Raw genomic sequence first — 8088 nt, 5'->3', positions numbered from 1 at the left:
GTGCGGAGACGAAGCGAAGAAACGGTTACTTGTCAGACATTTTCAAGCATAAAGTTCGAATTGAATTGATGACTTATCATTACCTGTGAAGACAAAACACGCAAAACAAAACAACACAGAATGGATACCTGTGTACTTTATTACCTTTTGAACCACAATTTGTACATTGCTTCATGGAATCATGTCGTGTGTGCTAAAATGAACTTCCTCATCATAAACCTCAAGACCACCAAGCTTATGTCATCGACACGGACAACAGTCATCTCCCAGAATCCCACTGGGTAGCTGTCTACTTTCCTAAAGAAGGTTATGTGGATTATTTTGATTTCGTATAGATTTCCACCTCTGGAAGACGACATCATTGATTTTATGAGCAAAAATGCCCAGACGACACGATTCAATAATGTGAAATTACAAGGCACAGATTCCATGGTGGGTGGACAATATTGTTTGTGTTTTCTTCATCAACGCCGTCTTAGATATTCTTTATAACATTTAGTGACTTATTTTGATCGTCACTCTTCTAGAAACGATGACAAAGTAGATCGATGGTTTTGTGACCATTATGGTTATCTTTTGTCTTTAGCTAGGAAACGTAGTGTACGTCAATGGCCCAATGACTTCCATTCGTGGAAGTCTAGCTTAACTTTACAACGTTGTCAACCTTGTCAAAAAATTTATTTGAAAAATGTTTGTTTGAAGAACGAAAAAATGTTTTATGGTTAATTGTTGGTTTGTTTTGCTGTTTGAATAAAAATGTTGTATTTTGATAAAGTTGTATCTGTCGTTTGTTTTTAGTTTTTATCATGATACATGCTTGTTGACTTATCTCTATCCCTCACCCTAAAATCAACAATCATTGTGTTCAGATTCTAAACATTGTAGTGATGTTTTTTTATATCGCGTCCGCGCTTGAACCATATAAAGCGTGGTAGAACCGAGTCTGACCATCCATTGTTGACTCATCCTACTATAAAGATGTGTTCAAGACTAGCCAATCTGAACAAAGCTTACGTGAATTTACATCGTGTCAGGTAAAGCCTGATACCGAAGCCTGAAGAGATAGACAATGTCAGAATGTTGAAAGTAACCGAAGACCTTATAGAAGAGCTCTTCAGAGAGGAAATCAAGGTGAAAGAAGAATGGACGGAAAAGTACAGACTTCAGAAGCAACGAGAACAGAGAGGACAGCGGCAGCAACAGCAGGAACCAGACAGAGGTTTTGTCGACTGCAATGTAGACACGAAAGAGTTCTCCTTCTCTTTCCGACGAAGCAGACTCTATCATGTGGGAAAGGCTGCCGCCAGATAGGGCCTCGATTTTAGACGATAAAAGATTGCCATAATTCTCTGTCCACAAAAAGAGCCCTTTTCAGGGCTACTCTAATATTCTAGAAAAGACATACTTTTTGTGTGTCTATAAACACTTCAAATCTTTGTTTTATGTAAAACAAATAGAAGTGTGTTTATAAGCACTTCTAGTCAGTAGCTTGTTAAATAATAGTCTGTATGTGGTTGTGTTTGTAGTTAGTGTTTGTAAGTAAAAAGTGAGTGAGTGTTTATTTTAGGTCCGCGCGTTCCATGTTTTTTGTGCTAATTTGGGTTTTGTACGTTTTGGTAACAGGGGATGTTTTCCTTCATATCAGTGCTTCAGAAATGTAAAGCAAAAGCGTTCGTCAGTCTGGCTACCCGTCGTTGATTCATCACCTGAAAGAAGATGAGCATACTCAAAAAACGTTTGGAACTTCAAATGCACCTGGAGTATGCCATGCTCACCTGGACGAGATGGCCATGGAGGCGATTTCAGAAGTAAGAAATCATTCTTCCTCACTTCATGCTAAGACCTCTGTGTGAGGTTGAGCCTGAAGTGAGGATACCTCCACAGGTACCAACACCACAACAACGTCAGCTACAGCCACTGCCACAACCACATCCTTTACCACCAGTAGCAAGAGTCGTGATCCCCCAAATGGAAACACTGGGAGGAGGAGTTCGAGAGCAACCACATCAACAACAACATCATCCCCGTGTCTTGCGTAGGAGAAGACAGAGGAAAGTCTTCAGGGTCCCGCAACCTGAAGCTTGGGATGATCAGGCCACTGAAGCTGCCTCCGCACTCCCAGCAGCTACAGTCATTTTGGACAATTACTAGAGCCAAAGTTGTACCTGTGGTGCCAGACCTGGGAGATGTCACCATTATGCTGCTGCATCTAAAGTTATAGGAAAAAAACAAAGCCCTTCTTAGGGATAATCAGATCTCTAGAAAAGAGACTATTCAAGTTCCTAATTGATGTGAATGTGGATTATTGTGATTATAAACACTCACTCCTTTCTTGATGTGTATGTGTTTGTATGGGTGCGCGTACGTTTGTGTGGATGGTAGATATTGTATTTGTATTCATTCGCGTACGTTTGTGTGATAGTAGAGTGTATGTGGGTTTTTTTTCCCTCCAGTACCGTGATGTTACCTCACCTGTTCCATTCCTATTGTACCTATACAACAACTCCACTTTCCCTTGTCCTTATACAGGCCCAATATTCCGTATGTTCAATTCCCCAATGTCCGTATATCGCCGCAGTGTGTTTTTGACTGGGATTTCCATTGTCCGTATAAATTTTGTTATATATATATCATTGGGCAAGAAACTGTATTTCTTAGATCTATAGCCGATGGCTAGACTATTACATGGCTTTGAATGTTGCTAAACGATGCATATCGTATCCTGAAAGTAACTGACTTTTGTCTTGAAATTATTTATATATCATTAGGAGAAAATTTAATAATGTAATTATGATGGGGCAGCTGTCGTGATTGGGAAAAAAAGAAGAGTTGCCACAAAACCGAGGAGGAAACTGAGAAAAGTATAATTGCTATACACTGTGGGGCACTCAATCTTGAAATGGGAGATTTATATGCAACTAGAAAAATCCCTTACCTTTGAAAATTTCGAGAAACAGCTCCATGTGCTTTCTTTCTCTCTTATTACTCTCCCAAACACCGAAGAAAATGTATGAAATGTACACAGAGCTAGAAAAAACATAAATACCTCGAACTGTAGTACTAGAGACTAGGCATATAATACTTATTGCCCTAGAATAATCCTATTCAACTCTAGTGAATCAGTGAATTTGTTTCCGCAGATTTTTGCTTGGGTATATACAGAATCAAATACATGGGGATTTGAAAGGAACTATGCTCCTCACGTTTCTATACTTAATTATAGACATAATCAACCTTCTTGCTGATTTAAAATTTTCACATAGAAATACTTGCAATAAGTGACTTGTCAGCAAAATTGGAAGCTGGTCTTCTTCAAAGGAATGATCATAAGAATGTACCTGGAGAATATGTTACGAAACTCAACTGAAGTTTCTCTCCCGAACATGTGTTATTGTGTGGGAACAAATAAGTCAAAAGGCGAAAATGGCAAAGTCTGCTATAAACTTTGAACAAATGTATCCTCCCTGATGCAATAGAGTCAATCAACAACAGATCTAAATCATTGAAAGAATCTCTTGAGGGTCACATTTTGGTATTTAACCATTTAGAGTGGCTCAAAATGACAGCTCTTTTGGTAGCAATGGGTTGGAAGAAATTCAGAGATTATCTGATTATTTCGTACCATTTATGCCTGACTCTGAAGTAAAAAAAAAATCAGAGCAATGGCTCGAATTAAAGGTACTTCTAAACAGACAGAGGTGCATTAGGTCATATGATTTCTACTCATCATTGGAAGCTACAACATAAAGTTTTAGGTGTAATGTGGTGCTAGAGATTATATTTCCCTAGTCTACAATCTCAACTAATGTCCGAGAAGCTTCTTATGTATGAAACAGACCAAGAACAAGCTTAGAAATTCTGTTAATCAGGATTCAATAGCTAATCTCATGAGAATATCAAAGATGTAGACTTTTATCAAGAGTTCTAAACCTGCTCAAACTTGGTCCCTATGGTTTTCTTCAGCAGCGATAGCAATATGTATATATATGATTTGGATTTTTAACATAGGTTTAACAATTTTTCAGTCATATCGCTACGATGTTGAAGCAGTTCATAGTGATGTCTAGCACTGGCGCATCATGCCGCAGACATGTAGCATCATATCCCACCCAGTCACATTACCCTGACACCAGGCCGACCAGTCCTAACGATAATCTCTTAATGCTGAGCGCCAAGCGAGGCAGCTGTTAGTACCATTTTTGTAAGTGTTTTGTTTGATTCAACCCGGGTTCGAACCCGCGACCTTCCGCACCACTTAGGCCAGCAGAGCCATCCCATCCGCGAGATATATAAAAGGGAAATGAAGAAAATAAATCAATGATGCTATCTTATGAAGTCTCTGCAACAGCCAATGATCATCCTCAACTTCATTCGTCTGAGGATGATGTGCTAGGTCTGTCCTTGCTGCCATTTGATACTCCGATACCTTAATTCAAACCTCAAGTACGAGTCGCAGGTCACTACTTAATTAGACTCTGATAATAGGTTGTATTGTGTACCTGATTCAGTCTAAAACAAGTTGTAATTAAAGTCTTTTAATTTCATTTTGGTATGTCATCTCATGTTGTTTGTTACTATATTTGTTAAAGTGAAATGTGATGAGTACAATGATAACATTATCGAGTGATTCGAGGACAATGTCCTGACCCCCGACCTTTAATCATGCAACTTAGTGAGGAGATATATATTGAGTGGTACATAACGATGTGCAATGTTCTGTGAAATGGATCTATGAAAATACGCGTAGGTTGCATTTACATAAAACCTAATTAATGCGTATTTGCACGACACACAGGGTACAGAACTGTACATGGAAGTAAATGGTATACATATTTTTGAGCTGTTAAACGTTCTGAACTTTAAAATACACATTTATGCAAAGTATATTCAAGTAAAAAGGAATTATTAAGATAGTTAGAGGTTCGTTATGTGCAATCGTTTGATCTTCGAAGCGTGGAGTACAGTTAATTTGTATATCGTATCTAATGCTGTACTGGGTGACGAGAACCCCATAATTCTTCATCCATTTTAATATTATGCAGTTTTACGGAAAAAAAATAGGCATACAAATTATAAAGGTTAAACATATTTTTACATCAACATCGTCTTTATGCAACACCATATATGGATGTCAAACAAGGATTATAATTTTGGAAAGTTATTTCGCTTTCAGTGTCATATATAATTTGGCACCAGAGTATCTGAACGATTTCTTTATAATTGTTAGGAATATTGGACACACGGAGTACACGCTTGAGTGATAATAATGATTTGTTTAAAACAAACGTTCGCTCCGACTATCTAACAAATATTACGCTTACTGTGAATACAGTTTACGGAACAATTGACAGCATAGTATTAAACAAAACAATAGTAAATCTGAAAAGATTTTAAATTATCAATAGCGATTTTATGAAAGGATACTATTTGTAAATGGCAGCTGTGATATGTATATTACTTTCTTTCTTTGTTGGTACTAGATATACACGTTACAACTATGACTAATTAAGTGTATAATAGTGGGTATTCGTTGAAGAGCCATGCAACAGAAAGTAGTTATTATATATTTATGTCCCCGGCGATAAATACAATATATTATTTATGTATAGTTGTAGTGCACTTTTAGTACAAAACTAAGTCGTTGTGACCTACATTTCACAGATCACTGTCATGATGTTTTATAACTATTTATGTTCGAGTCATTAAACTGGACGATTGTATGCAGCCCTATTAGAATTACACCACTACCGGAAAGGTCAGCTTAGCATCTAGTTCATGACCAGTTTTTTCTTTCATGGTGTGTACATAATATATTAGAATATTTCCAATTAATTTCTGGAATTTTTTAGGATTTAAAGGAATTACAAATGACTATGTATGCATATTTGACGATTCACTCAACATTTTAGTTAAACATTTGCATTCTTGTCGGAATTACAATCATAACAAATTACGATGTCCACCTTGGTGCTCTATTTCTTCCTTTGAACCCATATTTTTAGGTTTCTCTTACGGTCACATGACATCGGTTAACCAGTTGTTATTTATTCATCAGCTTGATATAATGGACATTAGGCAAATCAACTGAACCACCACAAATTGTGCTTTTCGAATGTACAATTAAGAGTGAACAAATATTTATGTTTTTGTTGTCTGTCAAGTATATACAAACTGTGTACATTAGTGTCTATTCACATCAGAAATTAGGCGGATAATAATAAAACAGATAAGTCAAGATGGCTCAAATAGGACGAAGAGTAAAATGTCGCTGATGATGCAATATCGTTATGAGATAATTATAGGTTACTGCATTTGTATGGGAAAATATGAAGGAGTTTTTTGGATGGAATACCGCACGACCTTCCGACAAAACAAGTTCATATTTTCCCATACAAATGCAGTAACCTTTTTATTATTCTACATAAGGCTTAATTATATAAACAAAATACACCTCAAGAAACAACGTAAATGAATGTATGCCGCATTCCAAACTAAATATACAAGCGCATATTTATCATTACACAACAACTTTATTACGGCGCACATAACTCCGCCCAGATAAATTTGAACTTAGTCGCGCGCTCGACATAACTTTCGAAAGAAAAATACGTGTCTAGTTAAAATTGAAATTTGGAGACATATTGTGAATGAATGTGCATTGCAACAACTTTTCCATTTCATATGGAATGAATAGATTTTGGTATTTTTTCTCGATTCTAGGAAATTTCGTGATTATGAACTGTATTTGTATGTGACAATTCCACATGAAATACATTGGATTGAAGAAGCTAGGGAGAAGCGTGTTGACATCTGCAAATGTGTTTCTGTTTCTGTCATTGAATGTTTGAAATGATAATGTGGGAAAAATATGAAGTTTTTCGATTGCAATTATCAAAAAGACGCTATGGAATTTAATGCTTATTTCATTTTGAGTGCAGTAAGGAGGATGTAATTGCACTTATCATCGAATTTACAGTACAATTTCGAAACGTGTAATCCAGAGTGAGAACCTATGACATGGGTCATGTAATTCGGATTTTGCAGGTTTAAGAAAACACATTTTGAGGAAATTCAGGATGTAAAACTGTAAGTATATATTTTGTGCCATTCTTATCAGCAGCTAAAGAAGAGAGTATGTGACTTGTCACTTGTATGTTATTTGTAAGGACCTTATCTTGCGTCTGTTATATACTGTAGCTAGCCTAAATCCGAAACATTGTATCAACGCGGAATGTGCCAAAGCAGCTGGTATGTGGCAGTCCACGAAACGTCTGTTTGAGATCATTCAGAAACAAATTTAAACAACCAGAACGTAAAGCGCCTCTACGCAACTGTACATGACTTGTTTAAAAATGAAAAGTGCTGGCGTCTGCGTCCATTGATTGTTTACAGTAGAAAGTAGTTCCTTTATGCACGTGAATGCTATATGTATATTGGCGCGCGAGTTCAATATAGGGTAATATTGCACGATTCTGACAATGTGAAGTTAACGGGGAAAAAAATGAGCATATAATAATAAGTGGTCTCAATCGAACCTTCTTTACTTCGCACACTATATTAAAATAAGTTCTTCGAAGCTCTGCGAAGTGAAGAACCATTTAATATTGATATTAAAGGAATCGAAAAACAAACAATAAATAGACTAGATAAAATGTGACTCTTGGGCGGGATAAAATGTTTTCAATTCACTCAAAGTCTGTAGAAGCGGAAGTACTGGCTGTCCAAAATAGTTAAAATAGCTATTAACACAAGTGTTGCCTTGGTATACGGTATTTTAAATATATTGTAAGTTACTACTTTTTTTCAAACGATAACATCTAGAAACAAACAATGTGTATTCCACAATGAAAGAAACAGGCGCGGTAACTTCAAAATATTTGATCTTCCTTCCACTTGTCATTGCGGGTCTGCTAAGGTTGTTTCCCTTTAATTTCATTATATAAATATCGTGAAACAATTCCACATCAATACTGGTTTGATGTTTCTATCTATCAATACTGGTTTGATGTTTCTATCTACGAAAATAAGACATGAAACAATCGTCTTCGTCGTGAATGTTGGCGGTAGTTTTAACTGGTACTTGGGGTA

The sequence above is a fragment of the Sinohyriopsis cumingii genome, chromosome 5 (genome assembly GCF_028554795.1).
Source record: "Sinohyriopsis cumingii isolate HCF-2022 chromosome 5, ASM2855479v2, whole genome shotgun sequence".
Lineage (NCBI taxonomy): Eukaryota > Metazoa > Mollusca > Bivalvia > Unionida > Unionidae > Sinohyriopsis > Sinohyriopsis cumingii.
This window is presented reverse-complemented; position numbering follows the sequence as displayed.